We start from the raw sequence: 18,183 nt of genomic DNA, 5'->3' as shown, positions 1-18,183 counted from the left end.
GAATTTCCAACTTCTTTAATAACATCCTTAGAACGCCTTCAAGAGCTGCTGCATACGATTTTGAAGACCATCAACCAGGGTGTCTATACACCAATACTCCCCAAAAAACGGTTTGTAAATACCTACAGATGGGGACGACTGTGCCAAATCTCGCTAAACTTTTTGTTGTATTGGTCGGGACTCTCAGAAGAAGAATGGAGCAATATGATAACGGAGAGCATCACGCATTATTTAGAGCAGGTTGTTTTGAAAGGAGTCCACTAATACCAATTTGTTCTTTTTAAATTAATGATATATCATAGATGCATCTTTTATTATACCTACTTAACTTTTATCGACATTAATCGAACTCTACATTATCAGAATGTAGTTTAAGTTAATTTGTTTTGGTTTCAACAGATGTATTTTTCATATTTTTGATTCTTGTTATCTTTATTTCACATCTTCGTGCCCCCCTTTTTTGTTACTTCATGCCCCCCTAGGTGGGCCCGCCCCACAGTTTGAGAACACTGGCTTAGACTACCTAACATAAGAGTAAACTTTTTCCTTGAGACCTTAAACAAACTTTTCACCATTTTGGTAAATCACTCCACATTGACAAAGCTTAGAAAATCAAAATGTTTAGAAGTGGGACGTTTCCTAGCCCAGCTGATGCCCCACCAATTAATGCTGGTTAGTTTTTTTTATTAGTTTTAGCAGGATTAATGCATGGTCTTGAATGCAAATGTCAAGTCCGGCCTCCAATTCTCCATTGGATTGACATCTGGACTCTGACTCGACCGCACCCAGACATTCACATTGTTTTTTTGAATCCATTCCTTCATAACGTTGGCTTAATGCTTGGGTTGTTGTCTTAGGGGTGCAGTTTCTTGATCAGATTTTCCTCATGTTTTGTTGCCTTCATTTTACCCACACAAACCATGCAAGATTTTGTGCAGGGAAGCATCCTTTGCCACCACTATGCTTGACAGTGGAGATATTGCACAGTCTTCAAGCATGATCCTTTAGTCAAATGAACAAAAATGGTCAATTTTGGGCTCATCAGACCATTGAAGCTCCTCCCCAGTGACTTTGGAGTGTCCCATGTGACTTTTGCGGAGATCTCCTCTGTGATCTTTTCTCTTTGCCACTCTCCATAAATCTGTGACTGATGAATCACTAGGGTAACAGTTGTTATCTGTACTCTCTCTCAAGTCTCAGCCACTTCCTTCAGATTTCTCATAGATGGTTTGGTGCCAAACCACCCAACATCCCCAACCAAAACTCTCTTCTTCAGGTATGGTGGATGTCCAGCTCTGGGCAGATTTCCAGCTGTGCTGTCCTCATTCCATTTCTTCAAAATCAATTTAAGTGGATATGCAGTGACTGAGGTGTTTTCTTGCCCCCCATTCCTTGACTTGTGGTGTTCTTGTGTCTTCATTATGTAGCTTAGTCCACCATACCTACTTACCACAAATTGGACTTTCCACACGCAGATGCATTTACCCAACAATCAACTGAAACCCCAGAAAGGTGACCTCCATTGAACCAGTTCTGGGAGCGGGAGGAATCAGAGATGACTTAGGGTAGTCATATTAAAAGGGGATGAATACTTATGAGATCAACTATTTTGTGTTTTATATTTGTAATTAAATTAGACCAATTTGCAGAGATTTGCTTTCACTTGTACATTAAGGAGTACTTTTCTGCTGATCGGTTCTCAAACAATTTGACTCCCTAGTGATTCCATGTTGTTGTTTTTCTTCTTCTTTCTCTTCACCTTTTCCTACTACTATGTGGGGTCAAACTGCTCAATCAGCCTTCTCCACGCAGCTTGGTCCCACACCGTCTCCAAAATCAGACCCTTTCCCTTCAGATCTTCTTTCCCTTTACCCATCCAACTCTGCTTTGGCTTCCCTCTCTTTCTCTTCCTCATGTCCATCTCCCTTTTGCCCACATATTCATGGTCTCTCCTCATCACATGTCCATACCATGTCAACCTCCTTTCCTGGATTTCCTTAGATGTCTCTCACACTTTTTTTTTGTGACCCTGATGGTCTCCTTTATTATTCTGTCCTTTTTTGTAACTCCACACATCCATCTCCACGTTCTCATTTGTGCCACATCTAACTTCTTCTCCCTTTTACTGACTGTGTCACAGTTTTACCACTGTGTTCAAGACCACATCTTTCTCAGGACTTAGACAGCATTTCTGTAATATACAAAAACATTTTACAATCCCTCCCTTTCAAAGATCCCAGAGTACAGTGTGAAAAGGATCTATCACTCAACATCTTAGAAAAGGAGTGGAAGGCAGCCATGCACAGAATTCACTCGAGCCCTATATGCGCAAAGCATATAATTATTCAACTTAAAATCTTTCATCCGTCTCATTTAAAATTGTCCAGCATGTTTCCAGGTCAAGATCCAACTTGCAAACATTGCAATCGAGCTCTAGCCTCACTGGGCCACATGTTTTGGGCCTTCACCAAATTAACATCATTCTTGACCAAAATCTTTAAATGCCTCTCAGACACCCAATCCCTCCTAATCAACTAACAGCTGTGTTTGGTGGACCCCATGATGGTCTTAACCCCTTATCAATCGGGGTCATTTTTGCTAAATCGCTTGTAATTTGACCTCTCCAAATTAGAATCATTGCTGTTATTGAACTATCTGGAGTATAAACACATGTTTGGTCTCTTTGTAAAGGTAACATTCTCTAGTTTCACCCTTAGTAGTCAGAATCACTGTAGGTGTGACTGATCAAAAGTTATGCACATTAGAACTCACAAAAAAAACGAATTGTTTTGTTCTCGCCTAAGTTTTTTTTATGAAAATAAAGGAAAGTAAAGCTGCAGTAGGTAGGTGGGGACAGAAACACACTATGTACCAACAGAATAACTTGTTGACTACTCAAATTTCAAATTTGAAAAGAATACCTGTAAAAATGATAATTTTTACACCAGTTTTTATGTGGGCATGCCCAGGGGCTTTTTAGAGGGACCATTATCCACATTTTGGAACGTATGGAAAAAGTGTAATAACTTTTGAATGCTTCAACCCACAGATATCAATGAGGGCTCTACTGAAAGCTTACACCTAAAGGAATCTATATCTACACACAGTGTCACTCTATTAGTTATGGAAATTCATGTTCCATAATAAAAACAATAAAAAATACACATTTCTATGTAAAAATAGTCAATACAAGTTATGGGCCAAAAATATATTTATATTTTTTATTTTTTACTTTTTTTTTATAAAATGCACACAAACTATATATATTTCTTTTACAAACTGTTACAACACAGCTCAGCGTTTTTCCATGTGCCACTTGATGGCAGCAATCACTAGCAAGCAGAAAGCACAAGGCGTGGCACGCGCTCTCTGCCATTACACGCCCCTGTGCCGGTTGAATACTTTCACGCCGCGTACATGCATCTATTATTTAATCGAGCGTTTATTTACGTTTAAACTTCTACTTTTATTCATATTTAAAATGCGAAAAACTTGGCGAAATCACAATAAACAACCACGCACCAACTCTGCAGACTGGCACAAATGCCACCTTCACGCAGCTCCGATCGTTTTGTTTACAAGTTAGTATGGCAAGTTACATATCAAAATGCTCAGCTGCTCATTGGCTGTAAGTTTTGAGTGTCAGTCACAGTGTCCAATCAAACTGGTAGATTCTACCAGAGTTCAGAGCTATACGTCATCCTCAAGCTTTCTGTGACACTGGTTGGCTATACGAGGTGCCAGTCAACCCCAGACCCGTCGTAATTGGCCAACTTAGGTGTCTTTCGGAAGCTAACACTTCCGTGTTACATGCGGTAGCATGGTTATCGCCGACAGAAACAAATTACGTCTAATATGAGCAATATAAATGAAAAAATGTAGGTGGTCTCAAGTTATGAAACGTTTTCTGGAGTTTTTGTCCCTTTGAGAATATATCGTGTGTTTTGGACCTAAATCGTTTTACTGGATTATATTCGCCGGAGCCTTACGGACACAATGGGATCAATACTGCTCGGAAATATTGATGTTTGACGGGCAGGGGGTCTTCAAAGGTAGGGAAAGTCAACTCTTAAAAGTATGTACTTCTCTGTAAAAAAAGGCTTTAGTGTCAGTGCTGTGGTTATTGTGTGTCAAAATGGTTTATATCATCGGTAAGACGAGACTTTGAAGTTTCATTTGATGGGTAGGGTGTCGAGATGCATGGCAGATGGGCATGCACACATTACTGTAACGTTTTTAAAACGCTGTTATGTCCCGGGACCGGCACGTGTGCGCGTTAATTAAAGTGGAGAAGGACAAACAAACTGTAATGGCCGTTACTTCACTATTAGCATGCAGACGTATCTTGCTCAACTGGAAGAATCCTAACCAACCTCTGTCAAGTCAGTGGGTATCTGATGTTATATGAAAATTGGAAAAAAATCAAATTCTCACTTAGAGGATCTGTGCAAACCTTTTTGAAAACCTGGCAGGATCTGAGCAATAACATTAAAGAATATGCATTTAAATTCCCTTATTTATTTACTTATTTTTCCTAATATTAAAGTTTTACTCTGTTGGCCTAGCTCTCTTTCTAATGGGTAGGGGTTGATTTGATATGAACTTGGGGTTGTAAAATTTAACTTGCTTGTATGGAATGTTATTTTCATTTAACAAATTCAATAAAATGCTTAAAATAATCTCACCTTTAATGCTGTGATTCAATGTTGTATAATGACAAAATCTGAACACAACAAGGGGGGGAATGTTTTCATAGGCAGTGTACCCTCCCCAGGACTCTGAACAAATCCAAATCGTATTATGGGATATCATCTACTGTTGAATTGTGCTCTGTACTTGTAATATTTCTATTGCACTATTATATTGTATTGAGGGTTACTTGTGTTCTGTTCTGTGTATTGTATCATATTTATTCTCTTCTTTTGACACCCATTGCACGCCCAACCTACTAGGAAAGGGGTCTCTCTTTGAACGGCCTTTTTTCCCTTCTAGGTTTTTTTCTTGTCTTCTTAGACAGTCAAGGCTGGGGGGCTGTCATAAGGCAAGGTATGTTAAAGCTCATTGCGGCACCTCTTGTGTGGTTTTGGGCGATACAAAAATAAATTGTATTGTATTGCACTGTCATTTGTCACATTTTCTTCTGTTTGTGAACATGACAATGAGTTCAGTGTTCTTCGGTGGCCTTCCCGATTCACTCATCTGAATCCAACTGTTGGGATGTGGAAGAACGCGAGATTTGTAGCATGAATGTGTGTGACGATGTGGGTTCTGGCTCCACACTCCCTTTGATGTTTGGGAACCCTTGAACCCAACACCGTCGATAATGAAACCGAGAGAGCTAGTCAGTGAAGGCAAATAATTGAGCATCTGAACAAGGGGATGGTTAAAAGTGAAAACAGTGCTTTTATTAAAAATTGTCCATCAAAACAAGTGTTCCATAAATAGTGCAGTTTCAATAAATAATCCATAAAATGAAAAAAATGTGGAGGTTAAAACAACAATAAGAAAAAACAATCCTTTAAAACCAGAGGTTAAAATCTTCTTTAGGAAGCAGTCTTAAAAACAACAACAAATCCGGTGCATCGCTTATTAGCGCCTCACCTGCTTATCCCGTTTGGGCCAAGCAGCAGGCAAGACGCTCTCTGCAGCTGCCCTCCTCTACACTTTCGAGACTGGAGACCTCCCGATCCCTGGCTCGGTATGGCACTCATCCCAGTCCCCGAGACTTGATGTCCACCAATGACCAGGACGCACACATTGGGGACTCCACCACCAAGCCTCCCGACTTCCGCTGCCTTTCCGCGGCCTTCTGCGGCTCGTCGCTTTCACCTGGTCACTCCCGCTACCTGGTCACTCAGCGGGAGCAACCTCAACTCAAACGTCTGGGTGTCGGCCTAACATCCAGCTTCCTCGCAGCTGCCCTCGAGCGCTCGATTGCGCGCTCAACACACGCACGCACCGCCTGCTTCCTCGCTCCCTGTAACCTCCGTCCTCTTTTCCTTTCTTTCCTTTTTCTTTTTTTCTCCGATCAATTCCATTCACCCCGGTCAATTCTTTTTCACCTACCTCTCCACAACCGACTCGCGCTTCTTTTTAAAACGTGAGGGGCCATCACAGCTGTAGCATTAGCCATGGGAGCAATCATGAATGTGGGCAGTTCCTCACCTGTGCACACGGTGAGAAACGCCCACATCGACGACTGCCCCGCTGCTCGCTATAACAACGCCTCACGGCCGCCTCGGGTGCGGTGATTATTTATTTAAAATGAATGGCCTTTTCTCAACGAGCTGTGGACCCATAACACCACAATGTGCAGCTGACAAATCTGCAGAAATTGGGTGACGGGATCAGATCAATATGGACCAGAGTCTCAAAGCTGGTAGTGGACTTCTTGCATGCCAAGGAGTCTCTGACATTCTAGGTGAGAACAGGCCATTCAGCCCAACAAAGCTCACCAGTCCTGTCCACTTATTTATTCCAGAAAAACATCAAGTCGAGTTTTGAAAGACCCTAAAGTCCTAATGTCTACCACACTACTTGGTGACTTATTCCAGTTGTGTCTATTGTTGTTTGTATAAAGAAAAACGTCCTAATGTTTGTGCACTGATTAACCTTAACAAGTTTCCACTCATGTTCTTAATGAGCTCATTTTAAAGTCACTGTCTCAATCCACTGTACTAATTCTCTTCATAATTTTAAACACTTCAATCATGTCACCTCTTAATCTCCTTTTTCTTAAACTGTAATCTTTCCTCCTAACTCATCCCTTGTAGCCCTGAACTCAGCCTTGTTGCTCTTCTCTGAACCTTTTCTTGCGCTGCTGTGTCCTTTTTGTAGCCTGGTGACCAAAACTGCACCCAGTACTCCAGATGAGGCCTCACCAGTGAGTTATAAAGTTTGAGCAGAACCTCCTGGGACTTGTACTCCACACATCAAGGCGCTATATAATCTGACATTCTGTTAGCCTTCTTAATGGCTTCTGAACACTGTCTGGAAGTTGATAGCTTAGAGTCCACTATGACTTCTAAATCCTTCTCATAAGGTGGACTCTTGATTTTCAGACCTCCCATTGTGTATTCAAACCTCACATTTTTACTTCCTATGTGTAATACTTTACATTTACTGACATTAAATTTCATCTGCCACAAATCTGCCCAATCCTGTATGCTATCCAAGTCCTTCTGTGATGATATAACAGATTCAAACTTATCTGCTAATCCACCTATCTTGGTATCATCTGCAAACTTAACCAGCTTGTTACTTATATTTCTATCTAAATCATTTATATATATTAAAAAATACCAGAGGCCCTAGCACTGATCCCTGCTGGTCACCACTCTTAACATCTGCCAATTCTGATGAGGCTCTTCACACCATCACCCTCTGCTTCCTGTGTCTGAGCCAACCAACCACCAGTCCCCATTAAGGGGGAGAACGTGGAAGTGCCTGGCGGTTTACATGATCAACAAACTGGGTGGATCTGACAACACAGTGGCTCTGTACAAGGAGGCCCAGAGCAGACATAGTAAGCGGGATATGCTTAACACTACATGACACGTGAGTTTGAGGACGCTGATGCTACGCAAGCAGTGGACTGACTGTACTCGCGTGCAAAACTATAAGTAAATCTGGAGGATTCCACCAGGTGGCAGTGCAGGAAATCATCACGGTGAGGAAACAATGGCCGGTTTAGCTGTGTTGTGAACTGAGGGAAGAAAGATGAGGCCTTCCTTACCCAGGTTTAGTATACAGAATAAATCATTTTTTTGTGACGTTGCCATGGACTGTCAAACATTATGAAAACATGGCTCTCACAGCACAGATGTTGAATGTTCCCAGAAAGCTCATTGAGAAAGTACTCACTAATAGAAGGCAAGTGTACATGATAAAAAATAGTAATGTCATGGACTGGCATCCCATTCAGGACTTTCCCATCCTTGTGCCCATTTTTGTTTGTATAGGATTCTGCCTTGGCATCACTCCAAACAAGAAGATGCAACTCCAGATCCTGCGGAGATGCGTGAGACAGGATTGGAAAGCTCCCGGATCAGCCCAGCGTTTGTGTCTTCCCTCTCCCTGGCAGCTCCCCGTGGCATTAAGTAATGATATCTCTAGGAAGATGCGGTGCCAGCCCTCCCCTCTCTATCTCTATCTGATTTCTGAACTGCGCCAGTCTTCTCTCTGCGTCTTGCCCAGGCATGCTTCCCGCTTGCTATTCTCACAGGCAGCCTCAGTGGCCCAGTGATGAGGAGCCCGTCTGGGTACACAGGCAGTAACTGGCATTGCCTCGGTGGCCGGGCTATTCGTCTCAGCTTGCCTCTCGCAGCAGACGCCTTGAGGGTCTCAGGTGTATCAACGCTATGATTGTTTCCTAAAAAACAGAATCGTTCACAAACAGGAGAAGGGTGGGCTGTTGAGATGGCAGACGGCTGTTTATGTTTTCTGCCGGTAAACGGAATGGCGAGGCCAGCAGCCGGAGAAGCCACAGGAGCTCAGATGGGACATTGACGTGAGTGTGTCAGCACACCTCTAGTACAGAAGTGCGGAGGAGAACACAGAGAAGGGGTTAAGAACTGGCCCACTCATAAATCTGTGGAGACGCCTTGAGTGTGTGCCCACACTGACATACACACGAGTGATCCGCCAACTGCATGTGTGTACTCTGACGCACTTGGTATTGCATGGTGGTCTCCGACGAATATCGAACAATTGTTAGGATCCCCTACTAAGTCAGTATACATTGACGGCTTTGCTAGAGATTGGATACTCTCACATAGTCACACTGAAATCCCTGAGCTCTTCTGGATGTGGAAGGTCAACATACAATACAATGCAATACAATTTATTTCTTGTATTGCCCAAAATTACGCAAGAAGTGTCACAATGGGCTTTAACAGGCATTGCCTTTTGAGAGGCCCCCTCAGCCTTGACTCTCTAAGAAGACAAGAAAAAAACCCTAGTAGGGAAAAAAAGTGGAAGAAACCTCAGAAAAGGCAATTCAAAGAGACCCCATTGCAGGTAGGTTGGGCATGCAGTGGGTGTCCAAAAAAATGGGGCAAATACAACACAATACACGGAGCAGAACACAAGTCATCCTCAATACAATATAATAGTAAAATAAAAATATTACAAGTACAGAGCAGAATTAAACAGTAGATGATATCCCATAATAGGATTTTGGAGTCCTGGAGACCTCGGCCATCAAGCTGACTCCCCCTATTGGCCATTCCACAGCTGAGTCAGCCAATCTGATGACAGGACCCCTCTACCCAATGATTCCTGCCATCCTCCATCAGAGGTACATCCCACAGCAACAATTATGGATCATGAAAGAGGAGAAGAGTGACATTTTTCACTAGGGTTGGATATCAAACCCAGGACTCAGGAGCCATTAGCCAATCACTGCTCATCCTCCTTCTGGGGTGACATCCATATTACTAGGTTTTCATTTAAAAATGCAGTTTTTCCACCGTTTGTCCACTTTACCATGACATTGGTAACCCTCTGGAAATGGGACCTTCTCAAAATACTCTGCAGTGTTTAATACTTCTAAAAACCATATTCCAACATAGCAGACATAGCAGAGTTGCTGTCCATGGCACTTGTTGCGTTGTTTGCCTGTAATGCATCTAAAATGCATTTTGTACATGGAAGGCAGCTTCAGGACTCTACCAATGGGTGTTACATACTGTACCAGGGGTAAGCACTTAGTCTGTCTTGTCTCTTTCTTCCCTCCGCGTAGAACGGAAGATTGATGGTCGTTCCACCACTTCCATTGTCTGCCCTTCTGGAACCCATATGACTGGAAATTCAGCCATTTTGAAGAGACGTCATCTGAAAAGCTCATAGTTCATAGCTTTTTAAATTCTACATTACATCAGTTGTCACTACACTAAAGCTAGCGGCTTACTTGACTAATGGAATAGCATTATGAGTAATAGTTTTGATAAGGAGTGTCTAAAAGATAATATCTGATGTTACAGAGCCAGCTGACATGTGGCTCAGGATTATTTATTAGATAGATAGATAGATAGATAGATAGATAGATAGATAGATAGATAGATAGATAGATAGATAGATAGATAGATAGATAGATAGATAGATGGTGTGGCAAGTGGCTGGGGGTGGTACCCAGCCGGGACGCCCAGGAGGACCCGAGGAAGTCTTACGCCTCCTCCAGACCACGAGGGAGCGACCGCCCTGGTGGCTTTGGGGATAACGAGAACAGAGCTTAGAAGCTCAAACCTATAGGGGCCCGTGGTCACCACCAGGGGTTGCCCCAATGCCTGAGGAACCCTGGCCCTCAGCACTTCCGCCACACTTGGGAGTACTAATCGGGAGGCACCTGGAGCACACCTGGGTGTTTATAAAAGGGGCCGCCTCCCGCTATTCGATGGCTTGAGTCGGGAATGGAGAGACGGAGCTCGTGAGGAGAGGAAAGAAGGTGGCCTGAAGAGAGAAAGAGAGATATTGTGAGGCCTGGACTTTGGGGGAGTTTTGGGGTAATGTGTCACTTTGTAAATAATAATAATGTATAATAAACATTTGTTGGGTTGAACCATCGCTGTCCACCTGTCTGTGTCCAGGCCAGTTTCCATGATAAATAGATAGATAGATAGATAGATAGATAGATAGATAGATAGATAGATAGATAGATAGATAGATAGATAGATAGATAGATAGAAAGGCACTATTAGATAGATAGATGTGAGGGACTACATATAAGAGATAGATAGAGTGAAAGGCACTATATAAAAATAGATAGATAGAGTGAAAGGCACTATATAAAAGATAGATAGATAGAGTGAAATGCACTATATACAAGATAGATAGATAGATAGAGTGAAAGGCACTATATAATAGATAGATAGATAGATAGATAGAGTGAAAGGCACTATATAATAGATAGATAGATAGATAGATAGATAGAGTGAAAGGCACTATATAAAAGATAGATAGATAGATAGATAGATAGATAGATAGATAGATAGATAGATAGAGTGAAAGGCACTATATAATAGATAGATAGATAGATAGATAGATAGAGTGAAAGGCACTATATGATAGATAGAATGCACATGCACAGTTCTTGGTGTACACACACCTACACCAAAGCTTCACTCACCCAATTCACTCTTTTCGAGTCCGGTAAAAAGACCAACTGCGGCAATAATTGCATTTAATTGCTCCGCTAAATTACAGACAGAAACAATAGGCCGTTTAAAACGTGTAACGCGGCTTCAAACCTATGCCAGCAAATCACATCAAAAGCCATCTCTTTTTTTTTTTTCTTTTTTTTATGTACTAAGCCATCCTGAAAAAAATTAAAGGTTGTGATTTTCCGAGCCTGATAAAGCAGCACCTTTTAATGAAATTCTAATTAGCAATTTCATGCACTTTGTTATTAGTCGTATCAGATTAGTGCACATTTTCACAGCTTCCCCCTTAATTAAGTTCACTTACACCCACTTTTAAACATTTTTAATTCCGAGATGAAAAAAAGAAGTTGTGCTGAAACCGTTTTAGCTGTGTAAACAAACTAAGCGCTCGTGTTTTCCAGTTTAATTAAAATAAAACGAAGCAACAAACGAAGAGGAAATGTTGCCGATTGATAAGTGGAGGCGCGCCTTTTCTCGGCGGCTGGTGCGGCTCTTTATCGGCGGCCCTTCTCCGTCCGTTGATTAAAGAGAGCCGGGGGGCTTTGGTGGGCTGGTCAGCGCTTTACCGATAGGACTCTGTGCTGGGATGGGCTGAGCTGGCCGTTTCGTGTTGCCTAATGTGGGCATTTAACTGGGCTGGTGGCCTTTGGCCATGTTCATTAAACGGCAGCGACAGAAGCTGCAGGCTGCCATAAACCAGAAAGAAAAGAAACGCAAAACAAACAACAGACTTTTTTTAGCTTAGGTTTTAGTTGAATGCAAAAATAAGCAATGTGAGGAATTATGTACAGCCAAACATTTCTGGACACATGACCTTCACACCTGCACTCTTAAAACTCCTGGTTCTTTAATGACACTTTATGGTTCTTTACTGGGATGTGTGGTTCCTCACAGAGCTATTGATGGATCAGCACCATTTGGGAAGGGTTCCTATGAAGTTCTTTATGCTTGGAATAAATGTCCTAATATGTAGAAAAGAATTTTAAATGTATGGCAGGCTGCAAGACAGAATAAGAAAGCCTGGATTTAGCCTGTGCTACTGTGCATATGCAGCAAGAGTCCTTATGAAATCAGGATCCATTGGTGTTTCACAAATCTTTTGCCATCTCTTCCGGGTTATTTACACTATGGAGCCTGTTAAAGATCTTAATAAATAAAAGGCTTTTTCTGGAACGTTCTTGTTGAAGGGTCTTTTAGGAACCAAAAACAGTTCCCCTATGGAACTGCCCTAAAAAGCCACTGTTGGACCTTGATTTTGAGCTTTTTGGACATCCCATTCAAAAATCACCATTATTAATGTTGGGTCAATGTAGAGGGTGGGCTTTTAAGAAATGGATTCAAACCCAGCTCAAATTCTCTTCCCCTGGATGACTTGAAGAGTGTGCTGCATTGTTTGTGAAATTCAAAATGATTCATTCATCCAGTAACCCTTTGATCTTGTTTTGGGGTCTCAGTATTCCCTACCTCAGCAGAGTTTTGGTGAAATGGTGGTGATAAACCCTAAAGAGACCGGACATCTCGGTTTAGAGAGACACACATACAGTACCCGGTTGACGGTTTGTGGACACCTGACCATCACACCTATATGAGCTTATTGGACATCCCATTCCAAAACCACAAGTAATAATGTGGTGTTAATGTGGAGGGTGGGTTTTCAACAAATGGGTTCAAACCCAGTTTAGCTACTTTTATATAGCACCTTCCTTGGCAGACTTGATGAAGGTGCTGCATGGCTTGTGATATTCAAAAATATTTGTTTATGGATCTTGTGTAGGGATGGCAGCATGACCCACCTCAGCAGCTCTGGGCAAATGGGTGGCAATAAACCCCAGGGAAGACATCCCAGAGTATGCAGACACACGGCCAGTGGACACCTGACCATCACAGCTATATGAGCGCCTTGGACATCTCACTATAAAGCCTTGTGTACTAATATGGCACTGCCCCTCCATTTTTGCAGCCCTAACAGCCACCACTCTTCTTTCCACAAGATTTTCAAGTGTGTCTGTTGGAATTTGTGCCCACTATGCCAAAAGAGCATGGGGGAGGTCAGGTACTGATGCTGGACGAGAAGACTAGGCTTGCAATCAGCCTGTCAGCAGTGAAGTGCAATGAGGTTCATGGCTGGTGAGGCACGGACTCCTTCAGTGTTACATTTACAAATATGAACCCAAAAGAGAGGCTTACTGAGTATTCGTTTGGCAGCGTGCACATTGACTACTGGTTATGTTTCATATCCCATCAGCATTTCTTTGCACACACACACATAGGTAAGGTTCATATCTGGCTAAGAAAGAACGTTACATTTATAGCGGCAAGAAGAGCGGAGAGAGCGTGTTTGCTCCTCATCCTCCGTGTGTTCGAAATTTGCCGCTGCAAATCCACAATTCAAACTCATTCAATACAAATGAAAGTATAGAGAGGTGTATAAAAACGGATTTCAGTTTTGACCTTACTTGAAATATTTTTTTAATTCTGATGCTTTCATCAATTTTAAGACAGACTGTTCAACAAAAGGATAAAAAGAAAAACAAAAGAATATTTTATTTAAGGTCAAAATTGAGTTTTTAAATATTGGATTTTTTTTTTCTTAGTCTGATCCCATTTTTTATAAAATTTTAAACTGTTTATGGTCTTACCTTTATTTGTAAATGAAGTCCATGTGCCTACCCTTCTCCACGAAAATCTCCATCACTTTCTTGTAAAAGTCCTCCTTATTTTCCTTAAGTTTTAAAAGTCTTAATCTTCCATTTTGGCAGTCAGTCGGAACAAAAATAAAAATAAACGGACCGCTGCAGTGCACTTGACTTTCTGATATCGCTAACTTATTGGCACCTCTGCGTAGAAGAGCAGCAGCAACGAGCACCTGTTGGGCTCACATGCGCCCCCTTCAGAGCGGCACGGTACTGTCTGCCTCACCTTAGGCCTTTTCACTGTGGTTTTATGTCCGATCTGCAAGACTAAATATGTCACACACATTCATTAAAGATATTAGCCAGACTGTGGAAAGTCAGGTGTATAATAAATGCATCTGCTAACTTTATATTGGTGACATGCAGAGAGACAGCAACAGACACGTGCCAATCACACGCATCAACCTCGTGTGTGAGGGAGAGCGCAGTTCGAGGGGAACTGAGGCTCGTTACTGTCACACCTCACGTTTCTCCCTGGGATTTGAACAGGAAATGTGCCAATTCAGCAATTTTGACTATAAAAATGATCAAAATTATTGGAATCACACAGAAAACAAATTTATAGAACAGACCATTGGACACATTTATTTTATGATATAAGGCTCCCAGATTAGAAAATTATAAATAGAAGACATTCTTAAAATCTCTCTCTTTGTTACTATATATATATATATAAATGTATACATGCCCCCTACATACCCAGGCCAATATATTACATAAAAGTAGAGACATAAGTTAAAAACATAAAGCAAGGATTTTGATGGGTTATGAGAAAAACAAAAGTAAAATCATTTGATAATCTTTTAATATATAAAGCAGAGTCGATGTATGTTTGTTTGTCCACCATACAAATCCTATGACGTCACACACGGAACGCCCTTCATATCGCCGAACGCCTTTTGATGTCATTTTCGATACGCCAATCATTATTGGTGGACTTTGAATAAACCTTTATGAAAGCTCTTTGAGGAAAGAAGAATAAGACAGAGTTTGAAATCAAGATGGCAGTGAGTTGGTTTTATTAATATTAGATAATATCATACTTTACTGGCAGGGTACGAATTACACCAGAGTGTATTAAAGATGTTAGTTGAATCGACTTTCAGGTGCCGTGCCGTTCTAAGCGCTCTTGTAAGCGTTACACAGGTCCGTTTGTGTAGCGTATTGTTACAGGGCTTTTCGGAAAACTCAATATGGAGTATTTAATCGACAGTAAATAATAGTTCTGAATATATTTACAGTACATAACAGAAAATTGTAACCAGTAGCTACAAACAAAGGTCAAGTGTTAAAGTAATATTCAATGACCTTCTGTTCAAGAAAGTTCAAACTAGAAACTAGACAATACAGGTTATTTATTATTACTATTCATTTTGTACAATTCTTTCAATGATAGTACAGTTTGTTTAAAGTCTTAAAACGATATTCAGCGTCTCATGCTGGCCTCTCCTGCATTCCTCGGAAATACTGCTTTACAAGGTTTTCTTTTTTTTCCATTTAAATCAAGTGAAACGTTTGCTTTTGTGGATATTTGTCAGTTGTAAGGTGTCCGATCACCACCAAACTGTGCATGGGGCTCCTTTGTGACCAGGAGGAGGTCATGGGATATGTTTGGTTGGGAAACATGTTCAGGGTGAAGTGCAGGGCACCTTTTCACCACAGTTCCGCCCACGTCCCCATACTGCCAACAGGAGAAGGGCTGCTGATGCAAGACCAGATGAAACATCTGAAGAAAGGAAAGGGAGGCTGTAGTCGATGTATGTTTGTTTGTCCGCCATACAAATCTGCACCGGGTGTCCGATCGCGACCAAACTGGGCATGGGGCTCCTTTGTGATCAGGAGGAGGTCATGGGGTATGTTTGGTTGGGAAACATGGCTTATGCAACAACGGATGAAACACCTCAAGAAAGGGAAACCAGGCTGTCTGTCAACAGGCGAAGGGCTGCTGATGCAACATGTGAACAAATGAAGCACGATTTAATAAATATGGCTTCGCATTGTGAACATTGCCCCGGACACAGACAGGCAGACACACTCATGTCACCCAGCACACGTTTATATTTCATTATGCAATACAATAGTCAATGCTCACAAGCCCCCCAATACCCCTCAGTCCAGGCCAACACAATGCCTTCTCTCTCTCTCTTTTCTTCAGGCCGCCTCCTGCCTTCTCCAGACCTTGTCCAATTCTTCCACCCGACTCTTGTCCCTTCTGCAGGGAGGCGGCCCCTTTAAATAAGCACCCGGATGTGCTCCAGGTGTGTTCCCGGCAATCTCCCACTGACACACCCCAGTGTGGCGGAAGTGCCGGCTGTCTCCTTGAAAGCACTCCAGGTGTCCCCGTTTTCTCTTCTCCCCAGCACTTCCGGGTGTGGCGGAAGTGCTGAGGTCTAGGGTCTTCCTGGTATTGGGGTCCCCCTAGCGGTAACCCCGGGTCCCTACAGGTTCGAGCTTCCCAGCTCTTTACCCGAGGCCTCCAGGGTGGTCGCCCCCTCGAGGTCTGGAGGAGGCACCAGCCCTCCTCCTGTCTTCTCAGGCGTCCCGGCTGGGTACCACCTACATCCGGTTGTGACAGCATATAACCGACAGGTTACATATTATGAACATCCTGTCACCGTTATTGGCCGAATGGATCATATCTGTGTTCATTGTAGAGCTCTAAAATGGAAAGGAGAGTCACCGGGATTGTGCTGCTCAAATGGGAAGGTGAAACTCTACTTCGTCCACCTGAACCTCTACACTCTTTGATGTCAGGATCAACACCAATTTCAAAGCATTTCTTGAACAACATCAGGAGGTACAATTCCTGTTTTCAAATGACTTCTTTTCGTGCAACTGAACAAATACGAGAGGATGGGTTCATGCCCACATTCAAAGTGCACGGTCAAGTTTACCATACAATACGATCATTACTTCCATTAACTGATGGGACAATTGAGTTCCTTCAGAGCTACTTCATGGGAGATATTTCCACAACAGCGCATCATAGACACAGCAGAGTACCGAGTGTGAGACTGGACGTTGTGATGGATTTAGAACGATTCCTTCATGAGAACAACGCATATGTCACCGTTTTCAAGACTGCATTTCAACGTATGTCAACAGATGATTATAAAGTTGTCATACGAGCTGACAAAATGTCACAGGGAGAGCATCACCAACGATTCAATACTCCAACGCTTGATGAGGTTGCCATTGTAATGGTAGGCAATGACTTTGGGAAGCTGGACATTATCATTGAGAAAAGGAACAGAAGTCTTCAGCGTGTGGTACACACACACACAGGTCGTATGATGCCCTTCAGTATCCACTAATCTTTTGGCAAGGTGAAGATGGGTATTACTTTGGAATTCCATCTACGGGCAACTCTGTTGCTGGCAAGAAACTCAGTGCAATGGACTTTTATGCTTACCGACTAATGAGTAGAGTTTCTGAAGAGAATCACATCTTGAAATGCCAGCAACTTTTCCATCAATACATATTATTGAAGCAACTATCATAACAGGTTGCGCAAGACGTGAAAATGTTTTCATACCAAGAATACCGCTGATTCCGAATGATTTACCCTTTGATTTCAAATGGCTACAATTTCCTGTTCGTTTGGCTTTTGCTGTGTCAATTAATAAGGCTCAAGGGCAATCACTGCAAGTTGCAGGCATCAATTTGGAAAATCCATGCTTCACACACGGACAACCCTACGTAGCATGTTCTAGTGTGGGCAATCCTCAGGATTTGTTCATTTTCGCACCACAAGGGAAAAAAAAATATATAGTGTATCCAAAGGCTCTGGAATAACCACTTGTAATACCTATTACAATAAAATGTGAATCAGAAAAATGTTTGTTCTATTTCTATGTTGTGTTTCTTTCATTTGGGAAATTCATTATACATTCCCGGGCAATACTCCTGCTAGGTATGTAATAAAAGCTAAAAAAAAATCTGTAAAAGTGAAATCATTTAAAAATATTTATTTAATACAGACAACAGAGAAATATTATTATTATTATTATTTAATACAGGCCTGTAGTAACAACACACTTTCTTGACCCTGTATGTTGCAATGCTGATACAGAACTGCACAGCAGCGCGGCTGGAGAGCAAAACTGTGACAGTGTCGCTGTCTTTAGCCAGGCACAGCAACTGAACAAGTTGCAAAAAGGCAGCAGACACGAGTTTCCTCGATACATTTGAGCTATTTTCATCAAGAGAATCTGAGAAAAGAAAATATAATTACTTATAAAGTTACAACTACATACCATAAGAAGGTAGTAAAATATAGTTTTATTAGGAAATTTGAAAAACTAAATAAGGGACATTTGGGTGTCCCTGAA

The sequence above is a fragment of the Polypterus senegalus genome, chromosome 1, assembly GCF_016835505.1.
Source record: "Polypterus senegalus isolate Bchr_013 chromosome 1, ASM1683550v1, whole genome shotgun sequence".
Taxonomy (NCBI): Eukaryota; Metazoa; Chordata; class Cladistia; order Polypteriformes; family Polypteridae; genus Polypterus; species Polypterus senegalus.
This window is presented reverse-complemented; position numbering follows the sequence as displayed.